This window comes from Tamandua tetradactyla, chromosome 21, assembly GCF_023851605.1.
Source record: "Tamandua tetradactyla isolate mTamTet1 chromosome 21, mTamTet1.pri, whole genome shotgun sequence".
NCBI lineage: Eukaryota > Metazoa > Chordata > Mammalia > Pilosa > Myrmecophagidae > Tamandua > Tamandua tetradactyla.
In genome coordinates, this window is record NC_135347.1 from 7,449,649 (window position 1) to 7,474,996 (window position 25,348).

At 34.9% G+C, this 25,348-nt stretch overlaps 1 long non-coding RNA gene across 5 annotated transcripts in view; it reads right to left on the reverse strand.

Moving 5' to 3' along the window:
* LOC143665448 (uncharacterized) overlaps nt 1–25,348 on the reverse strand; it is a 128,595-nt gene that overhangs the window by 57,090 nt on the left and 46,157 nt on the right. For 3 of the 5 annotated variants that reach the window (XR_013166974.1, XR_013166975.1, XR_013166972.1), the window contains exons 2-3: nt 19,505–19,575; nt 14,944–15,090 (exon numbers count right to left, since the gene is read on the reverse strand). This is a non-coding gene — a long non-coding RNA (uncharacterized LOC143665448). Of the gene's footprint in view, nt 1–4,079; nt 4,243–13,702; nt 13,791–14,943; nt 15,091–19,504; nt 19,576–25,348 lie in introns of those variants that run through there. The other 2 variants (XR_013166973.1, XR_013166976.1) reach the window with 2 other exon arrangements.

A 25,348-nucleotide genomic window follows, 5' to 3' on the forward strand; every position in this document is an offset into this window, starting at 1 on the left:
CATTTTAAATCTTTTTAATAGAGGTTTCAGATTTGGGGAATGGCCAATTATAGTTAGTACGATGATTAGCTAATATTAGAAGAGTAATCTTTTTGAACAAAGAACATCTGTCCCCTTTTCAATAAACATGTATCTACTATATTGCTGCTGTATGTGCAATTTGAAAAGATTGTGGAGCTCCTAATGGCTAATATGTGGTTTTCCAGTGGATTTTTATTGCTTTTGGATTTTCTAAGTTTCCATCAAATGTCCACAGAGCAGAAGTCAAAAGTGAATAAGTAATTAAATTGAAATCTTAATCATCATCATGTCAAATTATTGATATGTTAATAATGAAATCTTTTTGTAATTCTCTTCTCTTCAGAATTGCATCGATACACTCAGCTTCCAATCCTTGGTCTTATCCTTCTTTTCCTATTCCGTTCTGGTCTGTGTAGAGATTTTCTTGAGAGTCCCCAAATCTAGAAGGTATATATATATCTCTTTGGTACAAATAATACTTTCATTTTATGTTGGATTGTATTGTGGAAATAATGACAGTGAAGGGATAGACAGAATAATATGCACACAAAAATGATTTAGACAAGAGATCAACACAATTTTTCTATAAAGGTCAGACAATAAATATTTTGGGCTTTGTGAGCCTTATAGTCACAGCCACAGCTGTCCATCCCTACAGTTGCTGAGGGAGCACCTCCAGTCAAATGGATGTGGCTGTATTGTAGAAAACTTTACTCACAAAAACAGTTGTCAAGCAGATTTGGTCTGCAGGTTATAGTCTAAACCATGCCTGGTTTATACACTGTCCTCAAGAACAGAATCTTGTCCTCAAGATTTAAAATTTAACTGAATTTAAATTATAGATGTTTTTTGACTGGGGCTCAAGACAGAAATAAAAACATGAAAACCACTCCACATTTAAAGAGTAATGAAAATAATTGAGCCAGAATCAACCCCTGAGGGCTTAACAAGAATCAAAAAATCATCTCTACTATAATCACTGATGTCTTCCTCTCTTTCTCTCAACAGCACTCCCAATAACACTTCACACTGCACTCCCTGACTTATTTAAGGAGAGGGCAGAGGTAGGGAGGGGAGGGAAGATTTTTCAACAACAAATCTCAAAAACTTCCATCTTATGGGAATAAAGTGATAGCGGTAAGAGAGAAATGGTCCTGCTATTCCTCAGGGTAAAGAGAAGGAGTATTTCCCCTGCTTTCATGTCAAGTTTCATGGTATGGTGCTCCAGCTCAATGATTGACAAATAAGAAGGGGAAATGATCACTATATTCCCTGGATGGATAATTCATAAGATACAGACTCTTGAGTTCCACATTTTTTGCCACACCCAGAATGAGGTTATCATAGGAAGACAGTGTCATATAACCTCTGAAATTTGAGGGATATTGTAAATGCCAAGGTCAGTACTAATTTCTAGTCAATGAATTTCTAAGGACTTGAAACGTATTGGAAAATCCTGAGGCAAAAGAAATAGCAAATGTATATTATAATATTTTTGCATAATCATCCTTTCCATTCTAACCCTAATTCTTGAAATCCTTCCCCAAACCTGCAAATGAGGAACTGTGCATTTCTGTAAAGGGGCACAAACTTTCAAGATTAGATAGGAAATAGGGAATGTCCAGGGCCATCAAATCTATTAGCTAGACAATCTACTCACAAATGATTAAGGGACATGGAACCAATGGTGACATTGAAAGAGTACCAACTGATTCTCCCTAAAAGGTTCCTCAGTAATGAAAGGGAATTGGATGATTCTGAACACTTATGCTAAGGAAACTTCCATACTTCCCTTACAGAGATAAACTGGTTGAGTTAGGTTTCATGAGCAGAAGATGGAATCAAGATGATTAACACTTCCCCATGACCAATGCAAATGCACTTACAGGAGAAATGCCTACAATCATTATCTCTCATGTCTACATGACTTCAAATTTTGTCATAGCTAAAAAAGTATTAAAAATGTGTCTATCATGGTATAACATGTCTCCCCCCTTCACCCCAAGGAGAAACACAATTCAAGCATATGCTAGTGGGAGAGAAGAAAGTGATATTTGAATTAGGTATGAAACTAATTTTCAAAATGACTGTATTTTATTAACTAATGAAGTTATAGTTGTATAACTTCCCCAAGACATTAAGGGATGAGAGAGAAGTACTTGACTTCTGTGCATGGATGCAGAAAACTAAAACATTCTGTACATATTACTACTAATAGACTAATTCAATAAATCGCCATAGCATATTGTTCTGTTCACTCAGAAAATTCAAAAAGATCATAAAAAGATCTAGGGATAAAATTTGCTTCAGAAAAGGAAGAGGATTAACTATGGTGTGGACATTACTATACATAATAGACCTAGATTTTTTTTTAATTTTTTATTTTAATTTTTTACATGGGCAGGCACCAGGAATCTAACCCGGGTCCTCTGGCATGGCAGGCAAGCATTCTTGCCTGCTGAGCCACCGTGGCCCACCCCAGACTTAGATATTTTATCTAGACTACTAACTCATGGCATTGATCCCAGTTATGTCTACTGCTTTAGTGTATTCCTATAAAAAAGGAAAGAAAATAGTGAATGTATACCTGTTCCATCCATTGATCATAAAGTCTAAGACATTTAGGAGAAGGTCCCCTGCAAATAATTTACTTTCAAATGACTCCTACATGTCAAGTAAGGGTCAAGGAATAGTCCTTTATATCTCTGAATGCTTGAAGTAGTATTGTATTCTCAAGCTGTCATTGCAACTTGTCTTGCAGCTATGCAATTTCATCATGCACCAAGGTGATGAGTGTGCCATAATCTATAGTTATTCACCACATGCCAATTAACAATGATATTTGTCTAACTCTAATATGATCAGTTACTTAACATGAGGGCACTTTAAAATAGACTTTAAAAGTACCATGCCACTGGGGATGCAAGGGTAGTTCAGTTGTAGAATTCTTGCCTGCCATGCAGGAGACCTGGGTTAATTCCTGACCCATTTGCTTCCCCCCCAAAAAAACAAGCAAGCAAAATAAGCAAACAAACAAAAAATTACCATGCAACTACTAAATATCCTGTTCCATTAAGTCCTTTAAACAAGCAGTTCTGTTTTCCCCTATGATTTTAATTCCAAACATTGCAATGTATTGGCTTTAGAACACAACACTAAAACTGCATGTTGTTTTCCAGCCACTAGAATGGCTGCTATTAAAAAAAAAAAAAAAAAAAAAAAACCAGAAAATTACAAGTTTTAGATAGCATGTTGAAAATAGGTACCCACTTGCTGGTGGGAATGCATAATTGCTGTGGAAGACAGCTTGGCAGATCTCAGAAAGTTACGTATAAAATTACCATATGACCTCACAATTCCACTTCTAAGTATATAGCCACAAGATTTGAAAGCAGGGACTCAACAGGTATTTGCACACCAATGTTCATGGAAGCATTATTCACAATTTCCAGAAGGTAGAAGAAACCAGTGCTCATCAACTGATGAACAGATAAATAAATTGTGATATATATTCCCAATGGAATATTATTCAACCTCTAAAAGGAATGAAGTTCTGATACATACAATAATATGGATGAACCTTGAGGACATGATACTGAGTGAAATAAGCCAGACACAAAATCACAAAAGGACAAATATTCTCCCATAATTAGAATAAGCAAACTTAGAGTCAGAATCTAGAATATCCAGGGGCCAGGATGGGAGTAGGGAACGGGGAGCTAATGCTTAAATTGTACAGCATTTCTATTTGGTGGTGATGGTAGATGATGGTAGGACACCATTGTGAATGCAATTCATTACACTGAATTATAAATGTGAATGTGCTAAAAGATAAAAATTTAAGTTGAATATATGTTAGAAAAAAAGATAGCAAAAAACATAGGACTACACAACTCAAGCAGTGAACCCCATTGTAAATAACAGACTATAGTTAATAGTACAATTATGAACATGTTCTTTCATGAATTGTTGCAAATGTGCCAAACTAATGCAAACTAATAATACTGTGATATTTAATAACTCCATATTTTATGCATGATAAAACTTCTTTAATAAAAAATTAAAACATAAAAACATACACACAAAATGAAAACAAAAATGCAAAAAGAATTAAAAATTCAGGGTGGTACAATGGTGGCTCAATGGGTGGTGTGATGGTAGCTCAGTGGCAGAATCCTCACCTCCCATGCCGGAGACCTGCGTTCGATTCCTGGTGCCTGCCTATATATATAAAAAAAATCATTACAGGTGTCTGTTGGAGTTCTCTGTATAGGCTCTTATTAATTTTGCAACTTTCCTATAAGTTTTAAGTTATTTCAAAATTTAAAAGTTTAAGGAAATAAAATGACATAATTTGCCTCCTTCATCTTATTGACTGGTGAACTTAGTGCATTTATTGGCACACCTATAAGTAAATAAGAATTATGAATTAAGATTTGGTTCTCATCATACAACCATAACTGAGTCGTTTGTATGTGGTTCCATAATTTTGTGTTTTAGTGACAACACAAAATAATTTAGAAACTAATATTAAACTATACAAATTCCCAATTTTAGAAAAGTCAAACTATGATAATATTAATTTTTAATATAATATAGCATAGTTTTAATAAAATGTGTGGGTTTTCAGAAAGAATTCTTTGACAACCTATAAAAGACCCTTCCCCCAATCCATATAACACAGGACTACTTGTCATCCAACTGGAAGACATGTAGAAATTTATTTTATGAAACTTGAAACTAGAAAGTTTCTGGACTTGGAGACAGAAGACACAACTGAGGCTGAGGTATATATATATATATGGAAAACATGGCAATTAGGTGTAAGAGTTACCCTCCATGGTAAAGAATAAAATTGTCATTCACCCTTTACAATTCCCAGAACACTTAACAGTGAGAAAAATACTTTCCATCCTGGAGAAATGGAAGATCTATTTATAAGGAAATTGACTAACCAAAAATGGAAAGAAAAAATAGTGATGTGATCAGATCAAGACCTGATATGTCCTTTCCTATTCTATTGAAGGCAATATTGAATAGGTGATTTACTTTGGTTAATAAAATGTGAGCAGATGTACCTGTATTACTTCCTAGTATAAGTGGTCAGAGACATTTGAATAATCATGGCTCTTTTTCCTCTGCCGTGAGACATGTCAGCTCTGGTCCCACAGGGAAGATGACATTGAATAGAACCACAGCAGAGCAGCTATGGAAATTGGAGTTAAGTGAAAAATTTTACGCAGGAAAAAATAATCATACCAAGTTATATTAGTATGATATTTTCAGGTACAATAAAAAGAAACATAAAAATAAATTTTCAAGTAATCAATTTTCTGAATGACATCAATTTCTCAACTACAACATTAGAAACTGAAAGACACTTAATCTATTCCTTCACAATCTAGCCTGAAGATTATTTCTAATCTTGATTTCTATACCCATCCAGACTATCCATAAAATGTCAAAGAGAGATAAATGTAAAGACCCTATTTCAGAAAATCTGTACTTCCTATGATCCTTACAAAGATTCTCTGAGATAAATTCCACCAAACTATGTAAAAAATCAACAAAAAGAAAGCCTTGGAATCCATGAAACAAGGCACTCAACACAGGAGAAATGTGTAGAATATTTGAAGCTTACTTCATGAAAACATTCCAGGTTAATATCTTGAAGCAGACTTAAAGACAAACCAGTGCAGAGAATAAGATGAATATAGGGAGCTCCAAGAAAAAAAAGTGATAGATTATGTGTCAGCTCTAAAACAGTAGGCATAAAGGAATAAAATTTTAATATCACCTGCTATGTACCCCAGAAAAGCCATGTTCTTTAGTTCTAATTCAATCTTTTGGGGGTAGGCCTATTGTGTATGGGATCTTTTGATTAGATTGTTTCCATGGAGATATGACCCCGCCCATTCAAGGTGGGTCTTAATTAGCTTACTGGAGTCCTTTAAGAGGAGAATATTTTGAAGAAAGCTCAGATAGAGATGCTTAGAGATTCTGAGAAAACTGCTTGAAACCAGAGGCCTGGAGTGCAGGACAGACCTCACCATGTAAGAGAGAAACCTTAGACTCAATCATCCTTTCTTTCTTATTTCTGGGTTGAGATGACAAGTTCTAATGACACACCCAACAACCACCATCACACTTGGTTCCTTCAGACAACTTGACCTTTGGGACTAGACTTTATTCATAATCAAAAAACATGCAGAAGCCCATGAGTTTCATGGGCAAATCACCTGCTTCTAGTAAGAGGGGCAAGATCTCTACATCTCAGATCAAAGTACATTTTATTCTTCTCAAATAAAATTCTTAATTTGCTCTGGCTTCTAAAAGAGTTCTAGTCACTGATCCCCATCCCCCCCATTTTTTTCAAGGGATGTTCTCTTCTGGTGTGCCAAGCTGAAAACAGAAAACCTTACCAGAGCAGCCATTTCAGTCTCTCAGCAGTCTTTAATACATGAAATATATGTATATATATATATATTCACAGTTGGATTTGTAGATTTTGACCATGAGGTCTGAACTCAGAGCATGTTTAGAAGCCCTCAAGACCCCTGGAACCTGGTACATTGCCTCCTGGAAGCATTAGCAAACTGAAGCAACATCCAAAGCATAACATACCTGTTTTGGGAATATGAGAAATTTTAAAGTATGTGTGTGATATGAGAGAAAAATCATCATCTTTTATCTTCTTATTAGTGAAAAGGTATTGTCCAAATTCGGAAACTGAGAAAGCAGCATAAAGCATACTTCTTAGAAGTATGAAAGTATTAGCCATGAAATGTAAATAAAAATGTCAAAGGAAATGCTAGAATAATTCCATGGCCTGGGTTTCTGTCCAGATTCAAGGTTATTTGGTTATTCAGAATTCAGAATTTTAGAAATTTTCAAATTCAGAAATATAATAGCATGCAAAAATAATATATAGCATATAATGCTTCCAAAGGAGTCATGGGCATCATCCTATAATTACATATATTCAGACTTTTGAAGTTAAACATTTGAATATTCACAGTACATGGGATTATGAAAACCAGATTACAAATAGCTTTTAGTAAATTTAGATAAGATTTTCTAGAAAATTAGTTTAAAAAATCATTTCATTTTTGGAAATTGGAATCATAGATAAGGGATTTTTCACCTGTTTGTCAGAAAATATTTTATTTTTAAAACCCTGTATAGCTATCATTTGATAACAATACATATCCATTTGTAAAATGCAGATAAGTAAAAAGTAAACCATACAATTAGAAAAATTTGAAGTGGCTCAGCTACTTTTTTTGGGATAAACATGCACATTTCACAAAATATTGAGGTGAAGAAATGGAAAGCAAGACAGAATAGGAAGTCTTAAATTTCGTACACTTGCTGCTAAAGTAACCGTATAGAGAGTGAACCAATTCAGTTAGTATGAAGTTATATTAATTACTTAAGAGAGCTGAATGTGTGAGAGTATTAGAATAACACAATAAAAACTGCTTATCTGAAAATTTAATTTAATAAATTAAATTAAATTTATTAAAAGGGTCATCATGATCATATATAAAGGGTATTGGAATCACATGACCATAGCAGAGAGGAAACTAGTCTCAAGGAGGCTTTCTTTACTTAGTTATTTTGGTGTGTCTACACTGAGATTTCATGATGTGCAAGAAAAGGGTTAACTCAGCAACTCTGGGTTGCTCAAACCCTGCACATTCCCAAGAAAATCCTGTTTTCAGGACTGGCCAGTTGCTGGGAGCTGAGCTCTGAGCTCTTGGAATGTTCTGCCTTATTAGTGTTTTTGAATGGCTAAGGTATTAGGCAACACTGTACCAGTTTGACTGGGTAATCTATGCTAACAATGTGATTTATGGTGAACACCTATTTTTGACTAGCTGAGTTGTTCATGCATAAAATCCCTGAGCACTTAGAGTCAGGTGACCTATTCTGGTTGGCAACATTTTGTGTATATTTTCACACACCCTTGTAGGGAGAATTAAGTGTTTCCTGTGTGGCTCTGAGAGGAGACACCCAGAAGCGTGTACCTGATTTCTCCTGTACCTTTTCCCAGGCAAATTTTCCCTTTGTGGATTTTAATCTAAATCCTTTCACTATAATGAACTTAATTGTGAGTATAAGAGCTTGAGCCCTCTGAGTCCTTCTGCATAATCACTGAGCCTGAGGTGGTCTTGAGGACCCCAGACACATAAAGCTTATTCCAAAGTAGTGAAATCTGACATTTCTTCTGCTGCTGCTGCTGCAAAATATATATATATTTCTAGAATTTCTTTCTTTTGTTGAAGTTGCCAGCTATTGCTACTTTTATTTATAATAAAGTTTCCTAAATTTTAGAACTTTTATTTTGTGGCTATTTTACATGTATTAATATTCCACTTGGAGTCTAAAACTCTGCCATTATGACGTCTACTTGCCTTTCTGATGTCCTCTAAGCAGATAAATCCCTGCATCCATCTTCCAAGTAAAATTTAATCCCAAATTTTGCTATGAGCAAAGAGTAGTAATATGTACCCTGTGGGGAAACTCCTCCAGCCGGGGTTAGAATGGCCTGTCTAGTAGTATCTCATATTTTGCTAGAAGTCATTTAAAATTGCTATCAACTGGTACCAAGAAGAAATTACCAATTTCTTCTAACTAACTCATACTGCTGCTATTTACAAAACTGACTGAAATAAGGTGTATGAGAAGGGATTTGGATGCATAGTAAAGATGCTAGGGATTACTAATTGTTATTTGTCATGGATAAAAGCAGTTGCCAACTTGCTCAATTGATTTCATTCACTCAAGTTGGACTTCCTCTTCAACTTTATGACGGAGGGGTCATCTTCTGAATTTACCATGTCTAGATATTGTCCTATTGGCAAGGGAACAGGTTGTCAGAAAATATCCTGCTTAGCAAGGTAGCACAGACTCTAAAGTGGCGCTTTCCCAAATTCAGGGTCAATAAATTCCTCTTGAGATTTCTCTTTTCAGATAACTGGGATGGACCACATTCCTAAAGAAATTTCTAATTTGAAGAATAATTAGAGCAGAATCTTTCTCACTAATGAGGCTGTGTTTTCCAGGTTGAACAGAAAGTGTGGGGAGACTACATTTTTGTGTGTGTAAACAAATCTGCATCTGCTGTGATCATTAACTGAACACACTTCTCTAATACATAATTGAAGTCTTACATTTTTCTTTTTTTTTTTTGCTTTTACACTGTTGTTTCTGCCAAGTGTGACCTGCCCCTTGCTGTGCTGTCTGGTCCTTCCTCCTCCAGCGACAGTAACAACAAATAACCCTGCAGGAAGAGCATCAACTTTTCCCTCCTGCTGTGCTTTCAGAACCTAGTTTCTATGAGAATATGTCACACGTAGAAAAGACGATTATTATAATCTGTGAAAAACATATCTTGAAAACAATTGCCTAAGTAAAAATGAACGTGCTTTCTCTCTAAAGTAAAATAAATCATAAAGTATTATTTGGAAAGGAGGCTATTTACTCTCTGTCCTCTACAAATTCTCTGCTCTCTTCATTTCATTTACCAGGTGTCTCATATACAGAAGTGCTTAGTCTCAGCACCAAGAAAAGTGAAGTTCAGCCCATCTTTCTCAGCAGGGAAATCTGGAAATACTCCTTGTGACAGCAAGAAACAGAAAAGAAAGTTAACATGACTAAAACTAGAGAGAGTAGCAGAGACCATGGTCTTTGTCTTCCTCCTCTTTTATTTACCTCTCCTTTGCTCTTTCTCTCCTCTTCTATCCCCTTTTTATCTACCAGGATGCAATAAAAAATAATGGTATTATTTGGGGGAGACATAGATTCTATTAGCAATGAAAACTATGGACAGAGAAAATCAAGGATTGTTGCATCACTGTGCCAATTTGAAAGTATTATGTATGCCAGAAAAGTCATGTGCTAATCCTGATCCAATCTTGTGGGAGCAGTTGTTTCTTTTAATCCTAATCCAATAGTGCAAGTTGGAGTCTTTCGATTAAATTATCTCCACAGAGTTGTGACACACCCAATTGTGGGTGTGACCTTTGGATTGGATGGAGATATAACTCCACCCATTCCAAGTGGGTCTGGATTAATTTACTAGAGTCTTTTAAAAGATGAAACATTTTGGAGAGAGCTCAGAGCTGACAGAAACTACAGAGCCAACAGAGCCCAGAGCTGACACAGATGCTGACACTTGAAGAACTGAGTTACAGATGTCTGGAGATGCTTGGATTCCAGCAGACATTGCCATGAGATGTTAAGCAAACCAGAACCTGGAGAGAGCCAAGGGAAACCAAGAGATGAAAGCCAGCCCTGGAGAAGCAAAGTGAGGAAACCCCACAGGAACAGAGGCTGAAAGCAATGAAGGCCAATAGCAAGGGACCAGCAGATGCCAACCACATGACTATCGAGCTGATAGAAGTGTTCCTAACTCATCGGCCTTCCTTAAATTAAAGTATCTAACCTGGATGCCTTAGTTTGGACATTTTTATGGGATTAAAACTATAAATTTGTAACTTATTAAATTCCCCCTTATAAAATCCATTCCAGTTCTGGTCTATCACATTCTAGCAGCTTGCAAACTAACACAATCACCAAGGACTATCTGATTAAAATGAAGAGTGGCCTAAGACGAACAAAGGAAAATCAAATTCCTTCTGCATGCTCATATATAAGTAAAAAAAGAGTTTCATCATTTTTATATTTCTACGTCACATTCTGTGATAGATTTATGATCTCATTTTTTAGATGGCAAATAGTCAGTCATTTTATTTAGTTTTTATAACAATATAATACGAATTCATAAAACCATACACAAAAAAACAAAAACGTAGAAGTCTGACAATAACCTACATTTAACCATGATTCCTCTGATTCACCTGCTTCCTCCAACCCAAGGGAACCAAGGGATTACTCCCCTTTAATCTCATTTTGCTTCCCAAACAAATAGCCATCATTTAATTCCTATCACAATTGTTCATTCATTCAACATTTATCTATTAGGTTAGGGTTTACTATGTGCCAGGCACCCCTTCTAGGCATATGCATTTAGCATAACAGTCAGAAATCTGTCTCATGATGGAATTTATGTTATAATGGAGAAAACAGACAATACACAAAGTAAATACATATATTAGATGATACATTTGAAAGAAACAAGTGCTTTGACATGGATGAAAGGAGGTTGTTGTCGTTGGAGAGAGCCAGGGGAAAATCAATAGGATTTGAGGCTGGAGAGGTAATTGGCCAGACTTGTGGTTGACTGTGCACGCCATGTTAATGACTCCAGCTTTTAACCTCAATCAGGAAGCCATGAATAAAATTACCCGAAAATTTTTTGAAAAGATCACTGTGACATAATGTCATTAAAAAAATAACTTGTAACCTCAATTTTTTTCTTTCCTTTTAGAGGCTTTGGTAATTAGATTGTTTATGTCTAAGTCTAGTATTATAGAAAAAGCCAGCAAACTGGATTTATAGTCTGGAGGCAACGAATTGTTCCAAAAACCAAATTGCTGAGGCAAGTGAGTCATTTATTTGATGTCAGAAATTTGCTTGAGGAAATAAAACACAGGTGGAACCATTTCATCTCTGTTTTCTTCCTTAGAAGAGGCCCCCTTTATTTTCTACTCCTCTCCCTCACTCACTCATCAGTCTGACTGAGCACCCTCCAAACACCCCGCTTTGAATGCACCTGCCTTCAAGGACATTCTGAGGTCATGCCATCTTAATGGCGCATTATCCTTTGCTTCAGTCTCGCCCCAATTCACTTCATTTATTGCAGTTCCCATTGATATACTACTTCTAAACTGCAGCTTAGAGAATTCCCTTGCTTAAATTCCACAGGTATCCTAAAGTATATCTTGTCTTCTACCCAGAAGGCTAAGATCTAGGATAAAAATATGCAGGATAAGCTTTCCACCCTTAAACAAACAATTTTATGGAAAATAAAAAGCATATTTATGAACTCATTAGATTATATGTGTGCTGCTTAATACATCTACATGTGATTAGTGTCCTATAGTTTTGGATTTAAAAATGATGCATGCCCAACTTTTTAGTGGCTTACAGTCCAGTGCAAGTAGAGAGAGGATAAATAGATAGATGCAGATCTGGTAATTTCATGCAGAGATATGACACATGTGATAGGGTACATTGAGGGTAGGGTTTTGAGCAGGAAAGAATAATTTAAAATAAGACTAAAAAGTAAATTAAATGCAGAGCAATTTCCATGAGGCATCAGACATCAGACGCCTATTGACATTGGAGACAGAGCTGTCTAGTAAAACTAGAGCATAGGATCTGGGGAAGAATTGGAGAACTGGGCTAGCTATCCTTGAAGCTGGAGAGCTTAGTAATTGTGAGGTCATGAGGATGATCTGCAAGTAAGTTTGAGCTGAAGCCTGGGAGAGAAGTCAGACCTAAACAGGTCTAGCAAATGTGTATGTTACTTGCAACAATTTCTGGAAATGATGTGAAAAAGCAAGTTTGTATTAGATAACACAAATCTTTATGAACTAGGCTCAAGTGGATAAGACAATAAATTGCACTGAAATTTAATCCTATATAGAAGAAGTACACTCATTAATCATTACATGCAATTATCATGAAATATGAAAGGCACTCTCTCTGACCTTCATCTGTCTCAATACTAGTGAGCCAAAGGTCCTATTCCATTCTTGAGAGCCTGTGTCTTTATTAGCTCCATGACAACTAAGTAAATGAATGCATGAAATGAACAGTATAATTAATACTTTGGACAATATGCAGATAAGATGCAGACTTACAGAACACTCGGACATGAAAGAGAGATCAGAAATCATCTGGTTCAGTGCTCCCATTTTACAGATAATGAAAGTGAGGTAGATATAAGTAGATGGTTAAGGAATGTGCTTGAGGTTGCAGAGCACCGCAGTGATTAGAACCTGACATAGTTCCCAGACCAGCACTCAGCATATCTCCAGACACAGGCCTCAAAAACATGCATTCTGATCATTCTTAAATACTAGTTGCATTTAAAACTAGAATTCCAGGGAGGGTGTAATCCAGCTGCCTTTATCTACCTGATGAAAGAACTGAGACCCAGAGAACTGAGCAGCTCAATATCATAGATCTAGCTCCTTGTTGATAGGGAGCTAGAACTGAGTCTACTCCCCTGCAGCCTTGTTAGATAACATATAGCCTTGTATCTAAACCTACAAAGTGCCACCAGTGGGGTGGCGGGATTAGGCAATTGGGGAATTCATTGGCTGAGAACAATAAGGTAAAGACAATAATAAAATTGACTACAATTTGATCTGCTTTGGGCTATCCCTGTGTACCAGCAATTCTAAACAATTTCAGTGATGAAAAACTTCTCCCTATAAAATCTATCATCTATCTATCTATCTATCTATCTATCTATCTATCTATCTATCTATCTATCTATCTATCTATCTATATTTTATTGGCCTAAGACCTAAACAATTGCTGAGGATACTGTTGAATTTTAATAGCATATGTGTAAGCTTCAAATTAGCATATATTTATTATTTAGCCTCTAATAAACATGGTATGCTTTGTAGAAGTAAACTCAGAGAATTTCTAGAAATAATGAGTAATTGATACATAAAGACTCATTTTGTGTTTCAAAAACAACTGACTATATTGAGCTAATAAGGATAGTAAAATTGCATTTTGTTCAATAGCAACTTACCTGTAAAGAGAATTTGATTATTCTTCACCACTGCTATTAAATTGGCCTTCTTTGATCTGCTTTTGGCTATCCCTGTGTATCAGCAATTCTAAACAATTTCAATGATGAGTAATAAGTACGTCATACAATAAGTAAGGTCATAGTTGGGAAGTTCAGTAAACTTTTCAGCAGACATTTTGGAGATAAAAAATGTCATAATTTTTTTTGAATACTTGAAATCCTTCATGAAAAATACCTATTTGCATTTTATCTCCCTCTGTGATTACCACAATGGTTTAATATATGATGACTTGGCTAAGCTGACTATACTGAAAGAAATGCCACTCAACATCTAACAACCTGTTTTGTACCCTTTATCCCCATGGTCTATCAGCAGATAATCTGAAATAACCAGTTATTTATATAGGATGGTGATTCACACTGCCTGAAAAAAACTCTGGATTTTACTTCAAGATCAATAAATCATTCGAAACTCTATAACTAATTCTTCACATGGCATTTGAAAGTTACCCCACTTACTAAAATTCCAAAGTTTTGAATTTGATTTTCTAAACAGCTTGGTTAACTTTTGTTATTTTGGACTCACCTATTGTATTTCATATATCTGCGTCAGTGGAAACTCCAAAGTCCATTCGCAGTGGATAATACAGACAGATGTTTGCTTTGTACTAGGAATTCTTAAATTGGACTCTGGAGAGTTCATACATTCTCTGATATTTATTTAAAATTTTGCACCTGTGTAAATTTTTCTGAGAGAAGAACCACAGGTTTTATTAAATTTTCAAAAGAGACTGGCAATCCAAAAGCCTTGGAAAGTCCAAGCCTCATAAGTATATTAACTCATGGATTATAAAAGGAAAGAAAGTTTCATTTGTTAAATCTGGGTGGTAGACACATGAGTGTTTGAATTAATATTTTCAATAATTCTCTGACTGTTTAAAACATTTCCTGAGTTAGTGTTTAAGATATTGTTAAAGAATTCCCTTAAAGGCAAAAGCAATAAATCCAATTTTCTTTATATCAAAATATTGTATCAAAATATTGTATCAGATTTAAGGCAGTGAAGTGGTTAATATACAGAGACAGATAGTATATTAAATAGAAGATTAATAAATAATACATAGATAGATAGCAAATGATATGATTGACAGATAGATGGTAGCTAGCTAGCTAGCTAGATATAGATAGATAGGTAAGGTTTGTGCTAAAAACATGTCCAGAATTGTATATTAACCCCTTACCAAATGCTGGAGGGAATTGAAGAACTTTCAGTTATTTTGTCATGTGAAAGTTTGTCATTAAATTCCCAAAACATTGAGTTTGCTGTTGTGATTTCTGCAAAGCTGCCATCTCACTTCAGGGTAAAATACGTGCTCCAGAGGAAAATGCTAAATGAGAGACAGTTCAAAATTATTTGAGTTAAAGATATTATATGTTTTTCATTATTTTAATTCAAATTAAAATTATTTTAATTAAATTATTCTTGCAGTTAAAAATATACTACTGCAGTTTATTAGTACCAGGACAATTTTGTTTGGTTTAAAGACCACCGTAAAGTCTTCCAAAAAATTGTATGAGCACTTGCTGATTAAAGGGAGCAAAATAAAATACCCTACAAAATAGAGCCACCATTACTGTTCCACTTTTAACTTAATTAGTATAATTCAATTTAGTGATTAATAGGCTCATACCAATTAGAGAAATTTAAAGGATGTAGTAAATGCCAAGAATGTTTAAATTAAATCTTAAATCCACAACTAAGAATCTTCTGAATCATTGCAGCAAGGATTTATTAGCATCTTTTTATAAGCATTTACTACTTAGAAAGCTCTAGGTTAAACAAGGAGATCAATGCAAAAATGAGTAAGACATCAGAAAATGAATAAGACATTCCTCTGAAAGATTATATTCTAGTGAGGAAAACAAACAGGCAAAAAATATTATACTCAGCAAAACTAGAGAAATTCTATTTAATTTCAACTTGCTTTTTATTCTTTTATAAAACTGAAAAAAAACCATAAAATGATAGAATAAAACAAATCAAATTGGCCATCACTCAGATTCAACCGAAGCTAACTATTTGTGATATGTAAGTTCTTTTAAAAGTAAAATGTTAGATATGGTTAAGTTTCCTCCACTTCCTTCCAGTTACTCCAATTAAAATCTCTTTCCCTGAAACCAGGATTTATCCTTCTGGACATGTACCTATAGCATATATATTCTTATTTTGTGAAGTTTTTAAATATTTAATTATGAGTATAGATTCATTTTGCTTTCTAGAAAAGGATTCTAACCCTCTGTTTAATTTACCAAACCCCATGGATCCATTGTCAAAATATTGGATATTCATTAAAATTTCTTAATTTGATAAATGAGTTCTTTATTATGTATAAATGATTGGTAAGGATGAGAGACATTTGCATTTAATCCACATAAAATGGAGAAGAAAGCCCTCAAAGAGTGAACAAAAAGATTGGTTAGGACTTTACAAATCAAACTAAAATTATGAAAAGCTCATTTTACATTGAACATATTTTAAGTTATGATTGCGATTCTATAATTTTAAAAATAAATAATGGTTCAATTGCTTGCTTATATCCACGATGTCTTTTCCTGCCAAATTAAGAGAGCATAAATCTACATTCATCACTTTGCATTTGACTTTATCATCATTATATTTTTGTTAATGAAGCATATTATGTTTTCAACTTATCGAAAATAGGATTCTCTGATGAAGCCTAATTTTGTCAAAACTTGTGCACATTTTGTTTTTTTCAATTGTTAATTAAACCATCTGTAAAATAATCTTATTTGTCAGTGGTTTTGTTTATAACTTGAGCCTAATACCGCTGTCACTAATTTCCTAAAACTTTTCAATTTGTAATTAGTTTGCATTGTTTTTTCTTTGTGTCCTCAGATATGTAGCACTTTGGATTATGAGAAAAGACAGACCAACAAACATACTAACAGAAGAGATTCTTTGATAGATGATACAATTGAAATCGAATTCATTTTTATAATTATTCAATTTGTCAGTAAATAATTTCATGACATTTTATGTTTTCTTGAATTGAACTTCATAACTGCAAGGACTCATGTAATGAACACTCAGCTAGCCATAAATTAACTCCCTAAATGTAGGCCAATCAGACGTTGTATGTCAGATGATTCCATGAAACACGAAGTTCAAAAAACCACCTATGAAGCAGTTTGCCAAAAAAGTTTAATCCGAATGTAATCAAGTCTCCAGCTGAATTATATTAAATGAATACAAATAACAAAGGAAAAGCTAATTGACCCCATAACGAATCAAGTGGGCAATCCCAGGATGGTATATTCTGCAAGACAACTCTATTAAATTTCTGTGACTCCTGTAACAAATTACCCAAAACTTAGTGGCTTTAAACAGCAAAAATGTGCTGTCCCATAGTTCTGTAGGTTATGAATCTGACATGGATCTCACTCAGCTAACATCAAGGTCTCAGCGGGGTTGAGTTACTTCTGGAGGCTTTGGGGCAGAATCTGTTTCCTTGTGTAGAAGCCTTTTCCTTGGCTTTTGGCCCCCTCCTCCCATCTTCAAAGCCAACAATGCTGCATTTCTCTGACTATTCTCCCGCCATCACATCTCTCTCTGCCTCTCTCTTTTGCCGCCATCTTCCACTTTTAAGTACCCTTGTGATTAAATGGATCTGCCCAGATAATCCAGGATAATCCTCCCATCTCAAAATCTTTAATCACATCTTCAGAGTGCCTTTTACCATGTAAAGTAACAAATCCACAGTGTCCATGGATTAGGAAGTGGACATCTTTTGGGGACTATCATTCTAGCTTCCATGACAACTTCTTTAGTGAGTCAATGGCATTTAGAAAAAAAGTGAGAGTGGAGATCATTGTTCGAGCTTGAAAGATACCAAAGAGATAATTACAACATGTTATATGTGGTCTTTTTAAGCAATAACTCAAATTTTAAAGATTTTTTAGACATTCAAGGAAACTTGCTCATGAACTGAGAATCATATTATAAGAAGGAATTACTGATAATATTATGAGGTATACATGACTGCATTGTGGTTATGTGAGAAAAAGTCCCTATATTTTAGAAATACTGAGTGAAGTATATGATGCCTGGACTGGCTCTAAAATACCTTGGCAAAGGAAAAATAAAAGAGAGAGACACAGGAAAGTTGGATAAATGAATCTAATGTGGCAAAATCTGTACGATAACAATGGATATGTGGTGGTCCATTATACTGCCTTTTACATATATTTGGTAATATAAAAATTACAAACACATAAATATATGTTGAAAATAAAGTTGTAAGAACAATACAAACTCATTTTTTTATCTTTTTCAACTGTGTGTGTAAGAGAGAAAGAGAGAGAGGTTGGATGGAAAGGCATAGGATATGATGTTAATTTTAGCTATCTCTAAGTGGAGTAATTGTGAATAACGTTTCTTCCTTTTACTATTTTTTACTTATCTATGATTTACAACTAATCTACAATGAGAATGCATTATTGGAATAATCAAAATTGATGATGAAGACAAGAGATCACTAACAGAATATTTGTATATTCCCCAAGGTTCAGAAAAAGAGGAGCAAACATGTATTGAGCATGTATTTCACTCCAGACACTCTACCAGGAGCTTTGCATATATTTCAGATAGTCTTCATGGCATATATTTTACACAGATTGTATAATGAAGAGGGAATATTTCCTTAGCAACAAAAAAATGTTTAACACACATATTTACAACCTATTAGTCTCTAAGTTCTATTTTTTTTTTTTGTAGTTTTGCTTTTTTACACTTTAACATAACTGGAATCTACCCACCTCTTTTGCAACCCTCCTGTCACAGTTCCAATCTCACTGTTTCTCATTTGAGCTATCAAATCAGATCCCTGACTGGTAAACCTTATTCCAGTCTTACCCTCTAGCAAACCACCTTCCACAGTAAAGCCACAGTTGTTTTCCAAAAAGCAAATCTGCCTATACATTTTCCATTAGCTACCAGATATGATCCCAGTTGCTTAGCATTTGTGATTTTGTGATTTTAGCCTGACTTGTTTTTCAATTTCATCTTCTATTCCTCCCTAGCATATACCTTGCATCTAAATTATGCAAAACCATTTGTGTTTCCCTGAAACTCTAGATTCAGTCTCAGATCTCAGAAATGACTCCTTTTCATACTTTAGCAGCTTTGTCCCTCCTTATAAACATAAATGACGATCTGCTTCTTCTTAGTAGCGCCCCTCGTTATTCTATCCAGACACTGTATAATGTGTGCCCCCCTAAACCCGGCATCTTCATTACCCTACACAACGTCTTTTATTCTCATCCCTCTTTTGCTCCTCTACTCTATGTTCTGCCTCCAAATTAACCCCTGCTTCTTCCCATATTCTGTGCAAGTTAAAGACTTTGTTCTAGATAAGAGACTAAGATCCCCAACAAGAAACACGTTATTTCTTCTTTAAAGAATACCCACTTGCCTCAATTGTTGTTGTTAGCCAGAACTCCTCCAACATATTAAATCTCAACCAGTTATTGTCTTCCCTATTATCTTCCCACGGAGTAAAGCTTGTGCCTCTCTCTGCTCCCAAAGCATCATTTTCATACTCTTATAATGGCAGGTATGTGTTTACTTGTCTGTCCCTGTTAGACTTACAGGCATCTAGAGGACAAAAGCCATCTTTTATAACCAATCCCTAGAGCAGGGACTGGAAACATAACTGGACTTTTCTAAATATTTACTGAATTAACTTTGGAAAAATAGAATATTCTTTGTTATCTTCTACTCACCCTTCTCACATTCTCTTCACGATGAACTGTGCAGGAACGGTTAGATTTATCAAAGAAATGGTTTGCAGACACTGGGAGAACAAGACATGATTTTAGTAACTTCTGCCTTGCCCCAAATTATGATATAAGCAAATATGAAGTTTCCCATCTGCTTTATGTGACAGAAGCTACCCAAATTATGGAACTGCAAATACGGGAATGTAAAAAGCATTAAATTGAATGACTGTCAACTAACCGAATGCCATAAATGCATACTCCTGAAGTAATGAGTGCATTCCAGTGTTTGCACAATGTGCTTTTTAATATGTATAAACATTGCCTCGTTAATATGTACACAGTGTTAATGTGGAAAACAAAATATTGACACAATCACTTGGCAATTTTAAAATTAATAGACTTTAGTTGAAGATTGTCATCTGTAGCATCCATAAATTAGAGCCTGTTCCTTTGCAAAAACGAAAAACATTCAAGCAAAGAAATACATCACAGATGTACCTACCATGGAAGCTTAAAGACATTAAAAAATATATTAATACCACCTTTGTGGTGAGATTTCTAGTCATTCTGAATTCTAAACAGAGCAACTTTGAAAGTTGTCAATATTCTATAAAACGAAGAGCTTAACTTAAAATTCAAATGTAGTTTGAGATTTAATAAAATCAATAGGACTTCTGAGTTCCAAACAGCCAGGCCAATAGTCTAAATTGTTAAAAAAAAAAATGTTCCTACATTAAATGATCTCTTCTCTTTATTCACTCGTGTGCCTTTTCACCCTAAGCAAAATTGTGCTACTGAACTCTTTGGAGCCCTCGAGAAATAGGTGCTATTTAGACCCAAATTGACATTGATGGATTTTGATCTCCTGATGAAACCAGGCAAGTGAAAGTATTTTCTGGAAGCAAAGAACTCCCATAAGCCAGAGTCATCTATATTGGGAATGCAGAGGAGGTGAAAAGACAGCCTAATGGGAGTATCTTTTTTTTCTGCACAGCCTGGTTTCTTCCACTTTGGTAATTTTGCTCATGCTGTTATTTCATCCAATTCCACTTCTGTGAGTTCTGCATTCTTACACCACATCCATTCTAAAAAAACAAGCAAAACTCTCGAATGCTACCTTCATGGCGAAGGCACCTCCCTGCTCCACCTGGAGCACATATGTGTCACAACTTCCACAGGATTTGGGTCTAAATACAGCAAATGCAATTGAAGTACTTATGCTAAGAATGACACATAAAATCTTCCAGGAAGGCACCACTTTAGGGACTAATAGATCATCTTTCCAAGTCTTCCTCTACCGGGAGAACCTCTATTCTTCAACAAGCACCGTGTAAGAATGATTTGATCTGTACAGTCCAGAACAGGAGCCAATAGTTACGGGTGACTACTGAGCACTTGAAGTGAGGCTGGTGCCACAGGATGAAATGATAATATCCTTGATACATTGGGATAAGTAAAATCTATTATTAAAATTAATTTCACCTGTTTTTTTTAATTTTTTTTATTGTGGCTAGGAGGATATTTAAAATTACGTACCTTTCATTATATTTCTGTTAGACAGCACTACTATTTTTTGTGTGCCATTTTTTTATTGAGCAATATGTGCCATAAATATAAGACTCATACTCAGTGAAGTGATTTGTTCCTATTATTAGAAACACATAATAATTGAGACTACATAAGGAAATAAAAGACTTACATTTCCCATCTGGAGCTGACCCTGGAGAAAAGCTCATTGAAAGGAATGATTGGCAATTCTATGTGCATTGTCCCTCCAGTTTTTTAAGGTGTAAACTTAACTTTGTAGATAAGTACGCAATAAATATCCAATTTATTATTTCCATTTTCTGCACTACAATCAAACTTACTCACATTTCTCAAATAGTACCTGTACTTTTCCCTTCTCCATCTTGTTTTCTATTATAATAATATGTTGTGGATATATTTTGCCATATATGTATAGAAATAAGAAAGCAATTTAACAACATGTGCCTTTTTTTCAAGGACATCCAACACAAGAAAAGGTACATATCTATTGTTTTATATTAAATAAAAAAGATGAATGTACATACTGATTTATGGCTAATTTTTAAAAAAGACTTCGGGCATCTGAAATGATTAATAAATGACAGGGGTTGATTTATTTCTTTTTTTTATTTTACTGAAAATATATTAAATTTCCTCTATGAGTGGTTTTTTTTTACAAAAATGATTTAAAAGGAAGAGACATATATTTTTTCATATTTTACCATATGCATTAAGATGGTGTGTTTTCAGGCCAAAATAATTGTTTTGCATAATTCCTTGGGAGAAATAAATTTTTCTCTGTTTCTAGAATTTGTTTTAGAAAACAGCACCGAGTTGAAGATTACATAACAATGAATTTTTTGATAGGCTATTTTAAAAGTGAACAGTTGTAAATATGTATTTAAGATATGCTGTATGTTCAATATTCTTATAAAATCACACTTATTCATTTAATATATTAGCATACCTATAAACTGGATTTAACTGCTTCTAATAATAATGAACTGCTCATAGCAAGTACGCTTTTCAGGAAAATTCATTAGAATGCAGCTATCAAGGCCAGTAGGACTGGAGGTATCAGAATTCTGTAAGGAATGAAGGTCATTTAAGTAAGTTTGATGTAGCAGTGACGTTCGTTTTACCATAAGGTATGTGTCAATTCCTAAGCTACACGTAGTGGAAAGTTTAAGAGACTCAGCAGAAAACCTTGATTGGAAGGAATAGAAAGTGAGCAACGTTGTGGGTTTGGAGAACCAAATCTTGGAGTTCAGGGCTACTTTGGATCTAATGTTAACAAAGATGGTAAAATTATTTATGGTAAGAATTACACTTAAAATCCCTCAGAAGGGCACTGCCACCTAAGGGGCAATAATCTCAGAGAGAAGGAAAGTGCATTCAGGTGAGCTAAGCATTCTGTTTTACTTTCCCATTTGAGGTCTTTACTGATTTATAAGAAAATTCATGGCTATCAGGCTAAGTAGAACAAGGGCTAAGAGAAGAATTTTTGGAAGTTTCATGGAGCTGTGTTAGCAAAAATGAGAATTTAGAGTCTGCTAAGGAAGAGCAAACTTGGCAAACACCTCAGACTTCCAGGTAGGTGACTCAAAATGCTACAATTTGGTATTGAGAAAGATCTGAATGTGGGCCTACTCTCATAAAAGACTTGAACTCAACTTTGCACCAGTTCTACCCCAGACTGAATTTCTAACTGCATGTCAGGAGGCAATTGTAAATCCTTCCTTGTAAACGGTGGCATCAACCATTGTTCCTAATGTTCTCTAAAGAGTTTCATAAATAATGTCTGGCATTCAATCAAATATCACCAGCTATATCAGGAAAAAAAGACCAAATGTCTGGAAATCAAGAAAGGGTACTTTAAAATAACTATGAAATGGATTTAAAATAACTGTGCTTGTTATGCTTTCTAAAAATGAAAGCAATTTTTAAAAAAATAACCTGAGAACCGAATCTATTTTTAAATAGAATTACATGGAAATTCCAAAACTAAAAAGTACTATATATAAAATTAAGACCCAAAAGATTGGTTTAACACATTAGAAGCAGCAGGAGAGAGGAGGTTGCATCAAGATAGATCAATAGAAAATAATCAGGTTGATAGATCAAGAACAAAAAAAGGATGGGAAATACATAGCACAATTAAGAGACATGAAGTAATATAGACACCAAAGACAGCCCCTATCTGGATACTGGGATGGCATTGAGCATTCAGATTGGAAAAGAACGTGTGAGTTTCTGGGGAAAACGGGGACAGGCTTCTGCCAGGGGCCAAGATCACACTCCAATGGTTTATGCATATGGCAACTGCAAAAAATAATGAAAGAGATGGTGCAAAAGCAGGAATTGGGGTCTACTGGGAACCTGAAAATCTTCTAAATATAAATGAGAATGTTTCTGTATGTAAGACAAACCAAAGGTCTGAACTGCAGGCAGCCCACACAGCAAGTGAGCAAGTGAAGAACCAAATCCTGGATAAACTCATTATTGGAAAAGAGAGCAAGTTTGTCATCAAAGGCATGACAGAATGAATTGGCAACATGAAAGAAAAATGGATGGAAAATGGCTTTTGGAGGAGATGCTGTCAACAAAACAGATTTTGAGAAGATTGATCAAGCTTCCCAAGGAATGAATATTCAATGAAAATTTGTTCCTTGTCATGGGGGCATCAAAGGAAATGAAGAAGCTGATATATTGGCCATGGAAGGATCTAGAACACAAGCCAGTTTTCATCATAGGAATAACCTGTCCTCCTGGAGCTTTATCTGCTGATGCCCAGCCATTTCCAACCCAAACATTTCTTAGCACCCTTCCATAAGCATCTCTATACAGAACTTTGCTTCTCACCCTTATTTGTTTCTATCTTTTTGTAGCACTGATAGAACCAACTTTTGTCAAGTACAATGTAATAAAGACTGACTTCCTACTTAAAAAAGAGAGACATGGAGGAATAAAAAGATCAAATAGAGTGTCAGAAAGAAAGGAGAGAGAGGGAGAAGCAAGACGTATTTGGAAAGATAATGGATAAACTTTTCAAAAGTGATAAAAATATCCAGCCACAAATATAAGACTATCTAGAAACTAAGTAGGATACATTAAAAAAAAAAAAAACTCAGATAGGCACTATGTAGTAAAACTTCTGAAAATCAAATTCAAAGAGAGAATCTTAAAAAGAGCCAGTGAAAAATCTTTCATCTTACTGCCAAAGAATCAACAATAAGTCTGACAGTTGTCTTTTCAATAGAATCAATGGAAACCAGAAAACAAATGACATTTTAAAGTTAAAAAAGAAAATAATTGTCAACTTAGAATTCTGTACCTAGCAAAATTAGATGTTGAAATAAAGATGTTTTCAGATAAAAAATAATAGAGTTTTTCACTAAGAGACTGATACTAAAATACTTAATGGAGATTTTTAAGCAGAGGGAAATAATTCCAAATGAAAGAAAGAATTGTAATGATAGTGAAAAACAACAGAAAGGGCATTCTCATCTAAAATGATGACAGTGATGGATCCAGGATTCTATATATGTTCTAGTTTGCTAGCTGCTGGAATGCAATATACTTGAAATGGAATGGCTTTTAAAAAGGGGAATTTAATAAGTTGCTAGTTTACAGTTCTAAGGCCAAGAAAATGTCCCAGTTAAAACAAGTTGATAGAAATTTCCAATCAGAGGCATCCAAGGAAAGATACCTTGGTTCAAGAAGGCGGATTAAGTTCAGGGTTTCTCTCTCAAGTTGAAGCGCACATGGTAAACACAGTCAGAGTTTCTCTCTCATCTGGAAAGGCACATGGTGAACACAGTCAGGGTTCCTCTCATCTGGAAGGGCACGTGGTGAACACAGCGTCATCTGCTAGCTTTTTATCCTGGCTTCCTGTTTCAAGAAGCTCCCTGGGAGGCATTTTCCTTCTTCATCTCCAAAGCTTGCTGGCTGGTGGACTCTGCTTCTCACAGCTATGTCATTCTGCTCTGCTCTCTTTGAATCTCTTCAATTCTCCAAAATGTTTCCTCTTTTATAGGACTCCAAAAACTTATCAAGACCCACCCAAATGGGTGGAGACATGTCATCACCTAATCCAGCCTAATAACCACTCTTGATTAAATCACAACTCCAGGGAGATGATCTCATTACAGTTTCAAACATACAGTATTGAATAGGGATTATTCTACCTTTATGAAATGGGATTTAAATTAAAACATGGCTTTTCTAGGGGACATGCATCCTTTCAAACCATCACAATATAAAATATAGAACTACAATAATACATGTCAACAATTGTCTAAAAGACTGGAGTGTTACAGG